The 16,818-nt window shown below is 44.3% G+C and overlaps 1 protein-coding gene across 5 annotated transcripts in view; it reads left to right on the top strand.

Moving 5' to 3' along the window:
• The window catches only part of sema4c (sema domain, immunoglobulin domain (Ig), transmembrane domain (TM) and short cytoplasmic domain, (semaphorin) 4C), a 101,283-nt gene that overhangs the window by 29,643 nt on the left and 54,822 nt on the right, over positions 1-16,818 (top strand). The window lies entirely within an intron of this gene.

The following is a 16,818-nucleotide window of genomic DNA, read 5'->3' as shown; positions in this document are numbered from 1 at the left end:
AGCGGAAAGTGGAGGAGATACGGTGGAGAGCATCGTCAACCACGTCTGAGGGGAAATTGCAGTCTTTGAAGAAGAAGACCATCTAGGTGGTTCAGTATTGGAATTGTTCCTCCTGGCAGCAGATGCGGCGAAGGAGTTGGGAATATGGGATGGCATTTTTACAGGGGGCAGGGTGGGAGGAGGTGTAATCTTGGTAGCTGTGGGAGTCAGTCGGTTTATAGTAAACATCCGTGTTGAATCGGTTGTCTGAGATGGAAATGGAAAACTCTTGGAAGGGGAGGATGGAGTCTGAGACGGTCCAGTTAAATTTGAGGTCGGGGTGGAAGGTGTTAGTAAAGTGGATTAACTGTTCAACGTCCTCGTGGGAGCACGAGGTGGTGCCAATACAGTCGTCGAAGTAACGGAGGAAAAGGTGTGGGGTGGTGCCAGTGTAGCTTGGGAAGATGGACTGTTCCACATATCCGATGAAGAGGCAGGCATAGCTGGGGCCCATGTGGGTGCCCATGCTACTCCTTTGGTTTGGAGGAAGTGGCAGGATTGGAAAGAGAAGTTGTTCATAGTGAGGACCGGTTCAGTCAGTCGAAGGAGAGTGTCAGTGGAATGGTACTGGTTGGTTTGGCGAGAAAGGAAGAAGCGGAGGGCTTTGAGGCCTTTGTGATGGGGGATGGAGGTGTTCAGGGACTGGATATCCATGGTGAAGATAAGGCGTTGGGGGCCGGGGAAGTGCAAATCATGGAGGAGCTGGAGGGCATGGGTGGTGTCCCGAACGTAAGTGGGGAGTTCTTGGACTAAGGGGGACAGGACTGTGTCAAGGTATGCAGAAATGAGTTTGGTGGGGCAAGAGCAAGCTGAGACAATGCATCGGCCAGGGCTGTCAGGTTTGTGGATTTTGGGCAGGAGGTAGAAACGGGCGGTGCGGGGTTGTGGGACTGTGAGGTTGGAGGCGGTGGATGGGAGATCCCCTGAGGTGATGAGGTTACGGATTGTCTGGGAGATGATGGTTTGGTGGTGGGAGGTGGGGTCACGGTCAATGGCGAGCTGGCGTTTATCCTCAGCAATATCAAGATTGGTGCGCCAAACTACTACCGCGCCTTCTTTGTCTGCCGGTTTGATGGTGAGGTTGGGGTTGGAGTGGAGGGCTGCGCGTTGCGAGGGTGAGAGGTTGGAGTGGGTACATCCACTGCACCGGATGTGGCCTCCTATACATTGGGGAGACAGGCCGCCTACTTGTGGACCATTTCAGAGAACACCACTGGGGCACCCACACCAACCAACCCAACCGCCCCGTGGCTGAACACTTTAACTCCCCCTTCCACTCCACCAAGGAAATGCATGTCCTTGGCCGCCTCCATCGCCAGACCATGGCAACATGACGCCTGGAGGAAGAGCGCCTCATCTTCCGCCTAGGAACCCTCTAACCACTTGGGATGAATTCAGATTTCTCCAGCTTCCTCATTTCCCTTCCCTCCACCTTTTCTCAGTCCCAGCCCTAAGACGCCTCCTTGACCTGCAATCTTCTTCTTGACCTCTCCGGCCTATCACCCTCACTTTAACCTCCTTCCACCTATTGCATTCCCAGTGCCCCTCCCCCAAGTCCCTCCTCTCTACCTTTTTAGCTTAGCCTGCTTGGCACACCCTCCTCATTCCTGAAGAAGGACTTCTGCTTGAAACGTCGATTCTCCTGTTCCTTTGATGCTGCCTGACTTGCTGCGCTTTTCCAGCAACACGTTTTTAAGCTCTGATCTCACAGATGTAGGCAGTTTTTTTGGCTTGACTGAAAATCTTAGAGGCATATGTCGGCGACTTGCTGCTTGTGTCTGGTTCCCCGAGGAAATCACTTATATGTAGTAGCTACACTGATGCAGTACTAAAACCTGAATGGTTAGGCTTTTGTTCTTGTTTGACCTGTTTTGACAGAGCGATAACTTTATTATTCACTTGTTCTCAAAATCACCTGTACATATTCTATTCACTTGTTTTTGAATTCCATTCCGTCTTGTCATGTACTGCAAAAAGTCCTTATCTTCCCCCTTTGCAATGCCGTTCCACACCAGAACCATGAACGAGCGAAATGCACGTCTTTCCATGTCTTCTTTGATACTTCTGCAAAGAAACTAGGAGTTCGTCAGTAACTATCGAGCACGCTTACAGCTGATGTTTGAAGCATTGGTCATTGGACTCACCTCTTAGCCTGAAAAATGCCCTGCCATTATTGTGGCAGCAGCAACCTTCATTCCTCACTGGTTCCTGGCAAAGGTACTTCTGTGGTTTCGATTTGTGTTTAAGCATATATTAACTTTTGCTAGTCAAAGCTATTGAATGAAGAGTCAAAATCTGGCATGCAAAGTTGTGGAAACTGTTTGGGCAGATAAAACACAAGTCACATGGTAGGAGCTGGTATGGACCATAATGCCAAGAGGGAGAGAAGGTCAGCAAGGTTGAACCTTCAAAGGTATGAACAGCAGTTCCTTGATGTGTTTGGAAAGCATAAGACTAAAAACTACATGACTTTTTGGTGTACCTGTTGCAAACAAATGGAAGTGAGTTCATCTCAGAATGAAGAGTAGACCAGACTAGTTGCCCTGTTAACTTGAAGGTATCTGGACAACGGTAATTGAGTTGTTTGTGTTAAGAATCCAAGCAGTATGCAGTCTAAAACCGACTGAACAAATGGCAGATGGAAATCATCAATAAAACTCTTGATATGAAGACTGTAGGAGGTAGTTAGTGATATGAGGAAGGAACAGTGTGTGGGAGAGAGTTTTTAGGAATGGAAATCATCAGCAGATCCCCAATCAATTCCAACATACAATGAGCATTTGGAGGAGAAATCTCAGGAAGAATGTTGAGTGGTGGTGTTCACAACTGATTGAAGCCAGATGAACAGTTCGAATTGTATGAAACATTTTGCAGAATGTGGGAGTTAAGGTTCACCATCAGTGTCACCATTGACTTCATTTGCAGGAAGTGCACCCAACACCAGCTCCTCAAAGAAACCACATATGGAGCTGGATAAACTTCAGATCATTCAGGAGGTGGAAGGGGTTATTGAGAGGAGTCACACCTTAGGTACAAGAAAAAGGTAGATGTGTTTCAGTTAGGCAATGGAAAGGGAACTGACAGACAGTGCAGGGATTCCCTGTGGCCATTCCCTCAATGACAAGTAAAACAATTTAGGTACTGTTGGGGGACGATTTACCAGGGATAAGCCATGCGGTACAGGTCTCTGACACAGTCAATCCTTGTTGCTCAGAAGGGAAGCAGGGAGAAGAGCAGAGCATTAGTCATTGGGGACTCCATAATTAGGGGGACATTTAGGGGTTTTTGTGGGAGCGAGTGTGTCATGGTTGATGTATTGCCTCCAGGTGCCAAGGTTTGTGATGTCTCAGATTGTGCTTTTGTGATCCTTAAGGGGGTGGGGGAGCAGCCCTAAGTCGTGGTTCACACAGGCACGAACGACAAGAACGTGGATTTAAGGCGGAATTGCAACGAGCTCGGTTGGAAGCTTAGAGCCAGAACAAACTCTGGTTTGTTATCTGTGCCATGTGCTAGCGAGGTGAGGAATAGGGAGAGATGAGTTGAACATGTGGCTACAGGGATGATGCAGGAGGGAGGGTTTCAGATAGCTGGGTAATTGGGCTCATTCTGGGGTAGGTTGGACCTCTACAAACAGGACGGTCTGCACCTCAACAAGAGGGGTACCAATATCCTTGGGGGGAAAATTTGCTAATGCTGTTTGGTAGGGTTTTAACTAGTTCAGCAAGAGGACAGGAACCGAAATTGTAATTGCAGTGTCCGGGAGGTTGAGAGCAGTGAGGTCAGAAATAAGATTTCACAGTCACGAGAGTGCACCAGCAAGTAGGAAAACGGTTTGAAGTGTGTCTACTTTAACACCAGGGGCATCCGGAATAAGGTGGGTGAACTTGCAGCGTGGGTTGGTACCTGTAGCTTCGATGTTGTGGCCATTTCTGAGACATGGATAGAGCGGAGATAGGACTGGTTGCAGGTTCCGTGATTTAGATGTTTCAGTCGCAACACAGAAGATAGTAAAAGAGGGGAAGGTGTGGCATTCCTGGTCAAGGACAGTATTATTGTAGCAGTAAGAATGTTTTGAGAATCTTCTACAGAGATAGTATGAGCTGAGGTTTGAAACGAGCAAGGAGAAGGTCACCCTGTTGGGAGTTTTCTACACACCTCCAAATAGCTTCAGAGATGTACAGGATAGGATGGCAAAGATGATTCTGGATAGAAGCGAGAGTAACAGATTGGTTGTCATGGAGTCTTGAACTTTCCAAATATTGACTGGAAATACTCTAGTTCAAGTACTATAGATGGGTTAGTTTCTGTACAATGCGTGCAGGATGATTTCCCAACACAGTATGTCGACAGGCCAACAAGGGGCAAGGCCACATTGGATTTGGTACATGGTAATGAACCTGGCCAGGTGCTAGATTTGCAGGGAGTTAAGCATTTTGGTGACAGTGACCACAATTTAATTATGTATACCTTTGCAATGGAAAGGGATAGTTCTATAATGCAGGGCAAGAGTTACATCGAAGGGAGAGGCAATTATGATGTAATTAAGCAAGATTTAAGATGGATAGGATGGGGAAGGAAACTGCAGGGGATGTCAAGGAACCGCAACTGCAGGTCCTTGACAAGTATGTACTTGTTAGGCAGGGAGGGTGGTCAAGCACAGGAGCTGTTGTCAAGAGGAAGAAGAAGGCTTATGTGAGGATGAGAGGTTAAGGCTCAGTTAGGGTTGCAAGTTAGAGAGTTACAAGTTAGCCAGGGAAAACTTAGAGCTAAGACAAGCCAGGAGGGGTCGTGAGAAGTCTTTGTCAGATAGGGTCACGGAAAACCATAAAGCTTTCTATAGGTATACGAGGAATAAAAGAATGGTGTAATTTTTCTCTAGTCAATCGTGAACAGTGGGAAGTTGTGCGTGGAGCCCAAGGAGATCGGGGTAGCAGTAAATGAAGTCTTTTGCCAGTGTGAATACTGACGAAAAATAAAGTCAAGGAGAATACCGAGATACAGGCGCCTGGACTAGATGGGGTGATCAAAGTTTGAGAGAAGATTTGTAGCTTGTGCTCGTTGTTGTGGTTCTGCTCGCCGAGCTGGGAGTTTTTCTTGCAAACGTTTCGTCCCCTTTTTAGGTGACATCCTCAGTGCTTGGGAGCCTCCTGTGAAGCGCTTCTGTGCTGATTCCTCCAGCATTTATACTGGTTTGAATCTGCCGCTTCCGGTTGTCAGTTGCTGTCCACTGCAGTGGCCGGTATATAGGGTCTAGGTCGATGTGTCTGTTGATAGAATTCGTGGATGAGTGCCATGCTTCTAGGAATTCCCTGGCTGTTCTCTGTTTGGCCTGTTCTATAATAGTTGTGTTGTCCCAATCGAATTCATGTTGTTTGTCATCTGAGTGTATGGCTACTAGGGATAGCTGGTCGTGTCGCTTCGATGGGGTGATGTTTGCAAGGAGGAGATGTTAGCAATTCTGGAAAGTGTGAAAATGAGTAAGTCCCTTGGGCGGGATGGGATTTATCCTAGGATTCTCTGGGAAGCCAGGGAGGAGATTACAGAGTCGTTGTCAATGTCTACAGGAATAGTTCCAGCAGATTGGAGGGAAACAAATGTCGCCTTATTCAAGAAGGGGAGTAGAGACAACCTTGGTAATTTTCAATAAGTGTGCCTTACTTTGTTTGTGGGCAAAGTGTTGGAAAAGGTTATAAGAGATCACATTTCGAATCATCTAGAGAGGAATAAGTTGATGAGGGATAGACTTCACAGTTTGTGAAGTGTAGCTCACAAACCTTTGAGTTCTTCGAGATGGTGATCAAACAGGTGGGTGAGGGTAAAGCTGTTCATGTGGTGTACATGATTTCAGTAAGACGTTTGATAACGTTCCCCATGGTAGGCTATTGCACAAAATGTTGAACAAAGCATGGGATTGAGGGCAATTTTAGCAGTTTGGATCAGAAATTGGCTCGCTGAAAGAAGACAGAAGGGTGGTGGTTGATGGGAGATGCTCATCCTGGCATTCAGTTACTAGTGGTGTGCCTCCAGGATCTGTTTTGGGGCCACTGCTGTTTGTCATTTTTATAAACGACCTGGATGAGGGCGAATAAGGCTGGATTAGTAAACTTGTGGATGACACTAAGGTCAGTGGAGTTGTGGATAGTGCTGAAGCATGTTGCACAGAGGGACATAGATAAGCTGCAGAGCTGGGCTAAGAGGTGGCAAATGGAGTTTAATGCAGGAAAGTGTGAGGTGATTCACTTTGGAAGGAGTAACAGGATTGCATAGTCCTGGGCTAATGGTAAGACTTTTGGTAGTGTCAATGAGCAGAGAGATCTCAGTGTCTATGTGCATTGATCCCTGGACGTTGCCACCCAGGTTGATGGGGTTGTTAAGAAGGCATATGGTGTGTTAGCTTTTATTGGTCGAGGGATTGAGTTTCAGAGCCATGAAGTTATGTTGCAGCTGTACAAAACTCTGGTATGGCTGCACTTTGAGTATTACATATCATTCTGGTCACCACATTAAAGGAAGGATGTGGAAGCGTTGGAAAGAGTTCAGAGGAGGTGTACTAGGATGGTGCCTGGTATGGAGGGAAAGGCTGGGAGACTTGAGGCTGTTTTCATTAGAGAAAAGATTGAGAGGTGACATAGTTGAGACAAAGATGATGATCAAAGGGTTTAAATAGGGTGGACAATGAGAGCCTTTTCCCTCAAATGGTGATGGCGAGCAGGAGAGGACGTTGCTTGAAATTGAGGGGTGACAGATCTAGGACAGATGTTAAAGGCAGTTTCTTGACTCAGCGGTAAGGGTCAAGAACACCTTGCCTGCAACAGTCGTAGACTCACCAACCTTAAGGGCATTTAAATGGTCATTGAATAAACATCCAAATGAAAATGGATTAGGGTAGGTTAGATGGGCTTCGGATTGGTTTGAAAATATGTTACTGGAAAAGCGCAGCAGGTCAGGCAGCATCCAAGGAGCAGGAGAATCGACGTTATGGGCATGAGCCCTTCTTCAGGAATGAGGAATTGGTTTCACAGTTTAGTTTTCAGATTGGTTTCACAGGTCGGCGCAACATTGAGTGCTCAAGGCCTTGTACTGTGCTGTAATGTTCTGTGTTCTATAAAACTGATAAAGCAAGCAGTTCTGGAGGCGTCATGTGAAACTAATGCTTTCGCTTAGAGTGACCAGAGTGGAAAACAAACCAGTCTACGTCCGTCATTATGTTCATGTTACTGGGGCTGAGAGTCAAATTTGCTGGAAGCACTTAAGCATGTCTTGCTCCTTTCACAATGGCTCGTTGTTGAATTAACTCATGTTCTGATGCAACATGTAATAGGATTTGTGCACTTCGTGAATCTAACATATGACAACAGAAGATAGTTGAGAGGATTGTTAGTGGTCTGCTGGCTTGAGGGTAAAGTGAACACTTATGACCTAATGAAGGAGTTAGTTTGGTGGACTGAGTAGAGCAAAGACTTGGACGTGATGGCAAGCTCAAACCTCAGTCCTGAGGATGACGAGGAGATAGCAAACCTTTCCAAGTACTTGTTTGTACAGCATTCTGAGCATTTGTAAAATGCAGGAGCCATGCTGTTTGTTTCTCTTGGTCAAAGATTGCCACCTTGGATTTTCCAGGTAAGTATCTGAAAAGGTGATAAGGATGTGAAACCCTTAAGGATCCAACAGAAACATGGCAAAGGTCCATTGACTACCATGTCCGCTGTGGCAAGCCTTAGCCTTCAGGTGCTGTATGCTGAATATGGTCCAGCCAAAAGGATAGTTGCTCATAGAGCCACTTCAGCATCTGGCCACTGGAAACCTAGTTTTAGATTGGAGTAAAATCCAGTCTGAGCAAATTTGTGAGCATAATAAGCAGTCAGATTGAAACTTAAAAAAAAAAATGCAGAGCATGTGCAGTTGTTTTGAGGCAATTTAATATTTCCTTTTTCCATTATTGGAGTTTGGCGATTAATATTAAGGAGGTGTGGAAATCTTCAATTTCTTAAGACATACATCAATTCATGTTTTGTCTGTCATTTGGTTTTGATCTGGTTAATGTGCAGTGAGCTGCTTTCCATTTAAGTCAGCACTGGGTCAGTTACAGCTTGTGTTTTGTGAGATATTAAAGGGTTAGTTTGCTCTGCTGAACCTGCAGGACATTGGATCTTCCCGGGGTGGGGTGGTATGCCTCTGACCTCCAGGTAGAATGTAAGGAATTCACTTTCCCATCTCTATCCATTTAGAGCCATTTGCATCATCATCCCCTAGTCAGAATAAGAAGACTGCAGTTACCATAAAATGCAGTTTATACCATTAAGCAATGATTTAATCACATTGTCTCAGGAAATGGTGTGATTACTACATTGTGTCTTGAGTGACATGTGACTGTAGGGGAAATGGCTGGGGGTTGTCTTGTGGGGGTTACTATAATGTGAAACTTTTGTACTGTAGAAAGGAAGGATGTTTCTTTTGTTCAGGCATCTCTTGACATGGCTCTGCAAGCCCTGCGAAGTGTTAAGAGTTCCTTCAGAAAGCTTGTGCTTAATAAAATTTTGGTGGTACGCAGAAGTTGGCGTATTGCTGTTGCATCAAGTGTATAAGAGTCTTGAAAAAGAACTTCACCTGTGCAGTCAGCACATTGGACACTGTTTCCATCAAACATTGCTCCAAATAAAACTTGAGATTATCTGGAAAGCTGAATTTGTTTCTGTCTCAAACACTACCAGGCACACATTAAGTAGGCTAAATGGAGTAAAATTCCCTTCACAGGGAACAAGGCTCTGCCTTGTCCCAAGGGTGAAATTTTCATGGTCCTTTGTGTACAGTATAGTAGCATGCAGGTGAGATCAGTTCCTGTGGTTTTGATCTGAAGCCATGAAGGTTTCCAATGTAGTCATGTTGGCTGCTCCTGATAACCTGACGGTCTGCATCCCAAGATACTTAAGGAGGTGGCTGTAGAAATCCTGGATGCATTGGTAATCATTTTCTAATGTTCAATAGATTAAGGATCAGTTTCAGCAGATGAAAGGTTGGCTAATGTTGTCCCAATTGTCAAGAAAGGAGGGAGAGAGAACAGGGAATTATAGACCAGTTAGGCTGACGTCAGTGGTGGGAAAGATGCTGTAGTCAATTATAAAAGATGAAGTTATGACTCACTTGGATAGTAATAACAGGATATGTCAGATTTACGAAGGGGAAATTGTGCTTGACTAATGTTCTGGAATTTTTTGAGGATGTAACTACCAAGATGAACAAGGGAGAGTCAGTGGATGTCGTGTACCTGGACTTTAAGAAAGACTTTGAAGTCCCACATAGGAGATTAGTGAGCAAAATTATGGCACATGGTATTTGGGGCAAAATACTGACTTGGACTGAAAATTGGCTGGCTGACAGGAAGCAAAGAGTAGTGATAAATGGGTTCCTTTTAGAGTGGCAGGTGGTGCCCAGTGGGGTACCTCAAGATTCGGTGGTGGGACAGCAGCTGTTGAAAATATACATTAATGATATAGATAAAATAAATGATATTAAATGCAATATCAGCAAATTTGCTGATGACACAAAGTTAGGTGGCAGGATGAAATGTGAGGAGGATGTTCTGAGAATACAGGGTGACTTGGACAGGTTCAGGTGAGTGGACGGATGCATGGCAAATGCATTTCAATGTGGATAAATGTGTGGTTATCCACTTTGATGGCAAGAATAAGATTACTACCTAAATGGCGTCAAGTTAGGTAATGGGGAAGTACAACGAGATCTAGGTGTTCTTGTACATCAGTCAGTGAAAGCAAACATGCAGCTACAGCAGGCAGTGAAGAAAGCAAATGGCATGCTAGCCTTCATAACAAGATGAATTGAATTTCAGAGCAAATACAACCATCTGCAGCTGTACAGGGCCCCCGTGAGACCGCACCTAGACTAATGTGTGCACTTTTGGTCTTCAAATTTGAGGAAGGACATTTTGGCTATTGAGGGAGTGCAGCGTAGGTTCAGAAGGTCAGTTCCCGGAATGGCGAGACTATGTTACGCTGAAAGATTGGAGTGACTGGGCTTGTATACACTTCATTTTACATGGATGAGTGTGGATTTGATTGAGACGTATAAGATTATTAAAAGATTGGACACTCTCTGGAGGCAGGAAATGTGTTTCTGTTGATGGGTGTGTCCAGAACCAGAGGACACAGTTTAAAAGTGAAGGGTAGGCCATTTAGAACAGAGTTGAGAAACTTCTTCACCCAGAGAGTCGTGGATATATGGAATGCTCTGCCCCAGAAGACAGTGGAGGCCGAGTCTCTGGATACTTTCGAGAAAGAGATGGATAGACCTCATGGACGTAGTGGAACAAGGGTTATGGGCATAAAGCAGGAACACGATGCTGATTGTGGATGATCAGCCATGATCATAATGAATGGTGGTGGAGGCCCGAAGGGCCGACTCCTGCACCTATTGGCTACATTGAACAGACAGCAGGTGTTAAACGGAAGATTGCTGTTGACCAATATGTGGATTGGACTGGAGCAGCAGGGGCCCCTGACAAACCCACTGAAATAACCATGGTGACTTTGGTTCGCAATTATCATTCTATGAGTCAGTTGGCATAAATCTATGTAATGACCAAAAGCTTGCTAAGCTTTTATTTCTGCATTGCTGGCTATTATTTTATGCATGAAGCATTAACAGCTGGAACATGCATGAACAAACTATGGTGTCTTTAGTATATGCCAGCACATTGCCATGTAGACAGAAACTTGTGTTTCCAGTGCAGTTCCTCGTCTGAATCTTCATTTTATACCCAGCCAAAAGGCTTCCTACTGTGCTGTTATATCTGCACAGGATGTCTTAAATGTATCAGCTTAATTGCTTTCACGAAAAGGAGATCGGAGCCACTGATGGTGAAATCACTTGCAGTTCATCAGTTTGGTGACGAGTGGTGACTGGAGTGAATCGTATCTATGATCTTCCATGTCCTTGACTTGAGTGTTGTCATCTGTGTTTAGATGGTATGTAATAATTCGCGTCTGAAATCATGGCACTGCATGTGGGAACTTCAGCTCAACCGTTTGCCCTGCAACTTGGCTTTGTCATTACAGCATTGGCTGATCAAATTCATTGAAGCATCTCCACAGCTTGCATGGTTAATGATGACTTGGATGCTAGTTACTCACTGTTATGCTTTGCTTGACAGTGAAGTTGCGGGCTTTTCTAATTTGATGAGTTTCAAGTTTCTTGCAAGTGGAGTTACAGGTCATGACAATAATGAAAGCCTTTGGAATGCTTGCCTTTATTGCTCAATGCATAGAGTGTAGGAGCTGGGAGATCATGTTGCAGCTGTACAGGACATTGGTGAGGCTGCTTTGGGAATACTGCAGTTCTGGTCTAGTTTGAAATGGTTCTGAAAAGTTTTACAAGTGAGCGGGGGAAGATGCACAAGGGACCGAACAGGTAACTTTCCACGCAGAGGTTGGTGCGTGTATGGAATGTGCTGCCAGAGGAAGTGGTCGAGGCAGGTACAAGTACAACATTGAAAAGGCATCTGGATGGGTATATGAATAGGAAGGGGTTCAGAGGGGTGTGGGCTACATACTGTCAAATGGGACAAGACGAATTCAGGATATTTGGTCAGCATGGGTCGAAAGGTCTGTTTCTGTGCTGCACATCTCTTTGACTCTAAAACCAAATTTAGAATAACATAACCATTTGAAAATGCAACTTAATAAAGAGCTGTTCCGATTTCCTGTAACATTAGATAAACGTACCCTTTGGCAAAAAGGTAAATTGAAACAAGTTTTTACAGGAGAGATCTAAGAGTTCAGCATGGAGCTGTTTCTTTGGGTTAGTTTTAGCTGGAAACCAAAACTAGGGAATAAAACCTGAACCCAGAGAACTGGCCACTCCACCTGCATTCTACGAGTGCATTAAATACAAACCTGAAAGGCTTCGCTGATTAACAGTAATAAAGTAGCCAGTTGAGGCATTGAGGACCTCTGCCTTTACAACCCCCCTCAAAAACAAGAGGGCAGCGTAACCTTGTTAAAGGAGCAGCGTTGTCAGACGAGATTTGTACAGAAGAACAAAAAGGTAACAGGTTTATTGGACTTAGCCCGAGTTGATCGTGAAAAACACTTAGACTGAGTGCAGCACTGGTAGTTGCTTTCCAGTTGCTAAAATGGAGTGAGACACAGCTGACCTGCGATGCTGGTGACAAAGGGCTTATTTTTAGGCTGCGACTTTGTTGCAGACTTAGACTTGAGTGTGAGAGTTTACATGGATACCATATCTTGCTTGTGGACACAGTCTCACAACGACAGTCAAGTAGTGTTGAAGCTAAGTTTGGAATACTGTAATCTTTCTTGCTTTGAAGAAGACACCAATAAATCGGCAGTAGTTTGAGATCAAATGAGCAGAGGTTATCAGGCCATTATTTTCCCCCCCCCACCCCCATTGTCATCAGATATTTGGGCAGTTGGTTTGCACCATGCGTCTGTCCTCTTTTTGCACATTGGCTGTTTGAAGTTTCATCTGAATCTTAGAGTCTCACTTCGGATAGCTACTATTTATGAAGGTAGCCATATTGGAAATGCAGTTAATTGTCTATTCAAGGTCCGTGATTGTTGGAGTTCGTTGTTGTGACTAGTGATCATAGGTTGAAAGAGAATGGTAAACTCATGAGGGCACAAGGCTGGGCAGGGAGCTTGAGGTAGGTGGTGAGAAAAACTGCAGCTGTGAAAGTTCTTTTCAAAAAACACTGAGAGGATGGGAATATTGGGGAAAATCCATGTGCGTTGAGGAGCTCCGTGGCTTGTAACACTGCTATAAATAGCATACAGAAAGGTTTTGAGCAACATTGGCCATGAGTGCTGCCTTTACCCTGATGGAGATCTGAAACAATTAGGTCCATTGTTGTAATAGCCTCCTTCAACCAAAGTTGAGATACTGAGCAGCCAAGAGTGCTGAAACTCAAATGGTTAGAATGAAAGACTTAAGACTACAGGAATGTAGTTGAGTTGTTTGAATTGGAAATCATGATCTACATTAAAGGCAGTTGGCCTGGGCTTTATGATGAAGTTATTTTGTCATGACTAAACCAAAAGCATTAAAAGTTTGAAAAACTTGCATCTTGTCCATCAATCAGAAGTTAAATTTTGCCACTGGTTTTCAACAAATGTTCACAATATAATAGACTAAATAGAGGTCTTTTGTACTTGTTCTGCTGGAATGAGATCCGGGCTCACCTTGAGACTTGGTGGTTTGACAGATTGTACCTTGGAAACACAGTGCACCTTGGCAGATATGTTTCTTTGGTCTAATCGCATAGATGTTTGTTGCAACTTGTTTGACGTGGAATAAAGCAATCAAGCTAAGTCAGATTTTTGTCATGACAGACATTAGACAGTGGCCAAGAGGTGATAGAAATAAAAGCGTTTAAGCAAAGTGTTGATAGTTTTGAGCCTAGAATTTTCTGTGTAGCCCCTCTCCTGTCCTGTTGCTGACACTGTGGATTGAACAGGCATAAAAATGTTGTTATTGCTGGTCACACTAAAAGATGAAGGGTTCGTGCCCAAAATGCCAATTTTCCTGCTCATCGGACGCTGCCTGACACGTTGTGGCTTTTCCAGCACCCCTGTCTCGACTCTGATCTCTACCATCTGCAGTCCTCACTTTCTTGACACTAAAAGATGTACAAAGAATGGTTTGAAGATGGTAATAAAGAGATTTAGACACCCTGGGAGTGAGTTTAAAAACAGATTTAATGTTGAGTGTAATAAATTGTGGCATTTCTGGGATGGCATAAAACATTGACTGGAGTCAATGGTAAGTTGAAACCAATTGAGCAAAGTAGCACAAATGCTTTATTGTTGTGGTCACTCAGCTGCTATCAAGTGAGTAATGGATTCTGCTGGTCTTCGAGTGTTCATGTGTTCAAAGTTGGAATAGGCAGTGAGGTATTCTTGCTTGTAAATCAATGGTTTTACACACATTTGTATTTGTAGCAGGTTTAAGGGAGCTAAGTACCTGAGCAAGTGGGTATTTTGCCAAAATCAATGCTGGGAAATGTCTGAGCTATGGAACATGTGCAGTAACATGTAGCAAAAGAGGAAGTAGCTCTCTTTGCACGTTAAAATGTTGAGTGGCCGTAGAGAGTTGAATATTTCCACGTAGTACACGTAGATCAAAGGAAGGAAAGTTGGGATATGATAGAAGCTCAAAGATAATTTGGTGCATTGGATAGGTAGTACCAGAATACAACACAATCACTTAAGGCTATTTGAAATGTCCCTATAAAAATGTAAGAACTGGAAGATGTCATATAAGCAAATGGAGGAATGTTTAAGCTAGTTAATGTGGAGGCAGTGCATTCTATGTGCAAAGAACTACATGCTATATTGGAACAAGTTTTTTTTATTCTCTGACTTAATCCCTGGCTTGCTTATTAGTGGGCGGCACGGTGGCACAGTGGTTAGCAGTGCTGCCTCACAGCGCCAGAGACCCGGGTTCAACTCCCTCCTCAGGCGACTGACTGTGTGGAGCTTGCACGTTCTCCCCGTGTCTGCGTGGGTTTCCTCCGGGTGCTCCGGTTTCCTCCCGCAGTCCAAAGGTGTGCAGGTCAGGTGAATTGGCCATGCTAAATTGCCTGTAGTGTTAGGTAAGGGGCAAATGTAAGGATAGGGGTATGGGTAGGTTTCGCTTCGGTGTGTCGGTGTGGACTTGTTGGGCTGAAGGGCCTGTTTCCACACTGTAAGTAATCTAATCTAATCCACTCTAATCAGTATCTAATCTTCAAATCTGTCTTGACTGACAGAGGACTGCTTCTGTAAACTGTCAGGAATACTTCCTTAAGGTTTTGAAGCTTAAGACAAAATAACCATTTTAATTGATCTCTGCTATAATGCTGGCTGTTGTTGGGTAGTGGCCAGCCTTGTTCAGCTCTCGCAAGGAATTACTGGAGGGAACTAAGGAAAGGATTGATAACTCAGCAGTATTTTCCACAAAATGGTGTGGCTAGCATGTGGAAGTGCTGATGTTGGACGAGGTCAGAAGAAAGTTACAGTCCAAAAGGTTTTTTGAAAATCCCAAGCTTTCGGAGTGCTACTCTTGCTGATGACTCTGCCTGACTGAGGGGCATTGCTCCGAAGACTTGATGTCAAATAAACCTGCTGGACACTCACCTGGTGTTTGGTGACTTCTGATGTTATTCACGAAAGATTGGAAGAGGAGAAACTATCCAAAGGTCCAAAGGCTTTCAGTCATTTGGGATTAGCGCAAGTTGAATTGTTAAATTGCCAATGTCTCAATTTGCTGAGAACTGACATTTCACCCAGAACTGTGTTCACACAGTGAAGATGCTGTTTTAGCAGGTGAACTCCTGTGAACTTTGCCTGAACAGCGTAATGCTTTTGAGTATAGTGCCAATCAGTATTTACTTGGTTCAAAGAAGGCACACATTTAGCGAAACTACAATCACAAAATGCTGGAAATACCTGTGCAATGACATGGAGATGAGGAAACCTGTTCATGGTTTCAGATCAAGAATGTTCCCTGTTCTTCACGTGAAACTACTCTGACCTAATTTGAAGGTACACAGTTAGGCACTTTATGCCTGATTATGTAATGTAGTGATATTTCATATTAAACAGTGAACTATTTCAGTGGTGTTCATGGGTCCCAGCCCGTGCTTTCATCGCAGGAAAATAAGCTACCTGCTGTCACTTACTGGCTGAAATGTGAAGATTTGGAGGGAAATCTGAAGGCAGCTGCAAATCTGCCTGCACTCTTGTATCCTCATATGCATTTGAAACATTGTACTGCTGATTAAGTGTTGGACTTGAAATTGCAGTGTGTTTTAAAATGTAGCTTTTCAAAATGTGTTTGCCTTAGGAACAGGTGAGACTTAAACTTGGGCCCCTCAGGCCAGAGTTAGTGACATCGCTACTGTGCCACAAGAGACCCCTTAACTTGGGATAATATCAGAAGTGCAAGATTGTGCACCTGTTAACCAAGTGATACCAGGCTGCCTTGTGTTTTTCAAAGGAGTAAGTGACCAGCTTTGTCCCCTGCCTGCCTGTGTTAAACATTCTGCTCAGAAGTGATCAGAAACAACAACTCCACCATGTTGTGTTGTTCTGTCTTGTGTTCTGTTGCCAGTCTTACCAAGGATATTCCTGACATACAAGCTTGCATCCTTACTGATACTGAAGATGTGATCCATGCTTTTGAAAGGCTTTGTGCCACAATGGTTGGGTTCTTTGAGTGATGGGGGACAGGGAGAGAGGGTGCACTGCTAATGCTTTTAGATCATGGGGGTAGACTAGTTTATGGCTGAAGCTTGGAAGTAATTGACCTGACAAAGCAGGCATAATTGTGGGTTCATGTTGGGGAAACCAGCTTTAGCCAGATTTGCAGATCTTTGTTCCACTATGTGCTTGTGGTTTATGTTGGAAACTGTTGTAATTTGTTCTGAGACTTGAATCTCTGGTATTGTGCTTTGAGCACCTTGGGAAGCAGTATCAGAGCGCCAACTCCCATTGAGCTCCTGGGTTTTCTGTTAGTCCATTGAACTGAATTGGTTCCGTTGTCTGCCCCAGTATGTTGAGGTTCTGAATCATAGTTTGCTGAAATTTGCCAGGAGAAATCAAGCTGCAGCACAGGCTGACACACCAGTGTTTAAGCGGTTTTCCATCCCATCTTGATGTATATTCGAGCCTGTATTAGGTTAGTGACATTAGTGTTCATACTCCTTGTTCTTGAAGTGCTTGTCACTTGCACAGTTATAGGTTCCTGGTCGTATTGGATTCCTCT

This window comes from Hemiscyllium ocellatum, chromosome 48 (assembly GCF_020745735.1).
Source record: "Hemiscyllium ocellatum isolate sHemOce1 chromosome 48, sHemOce1.pat.X.cur, whole genome shotgun sequence".
Lineage (NCBI taxonomy): Eukaryota > Metazoa > Chordata > Chondrichthyes > Orectolobiformes > Hemiscylliidae > Hemiscyllium > Hemiscyllium ocellatum.
Note: the sequence above shows the minus strand (reverse complement) of the source record. Positions and strands in the feature narration are given on the sequence as shown.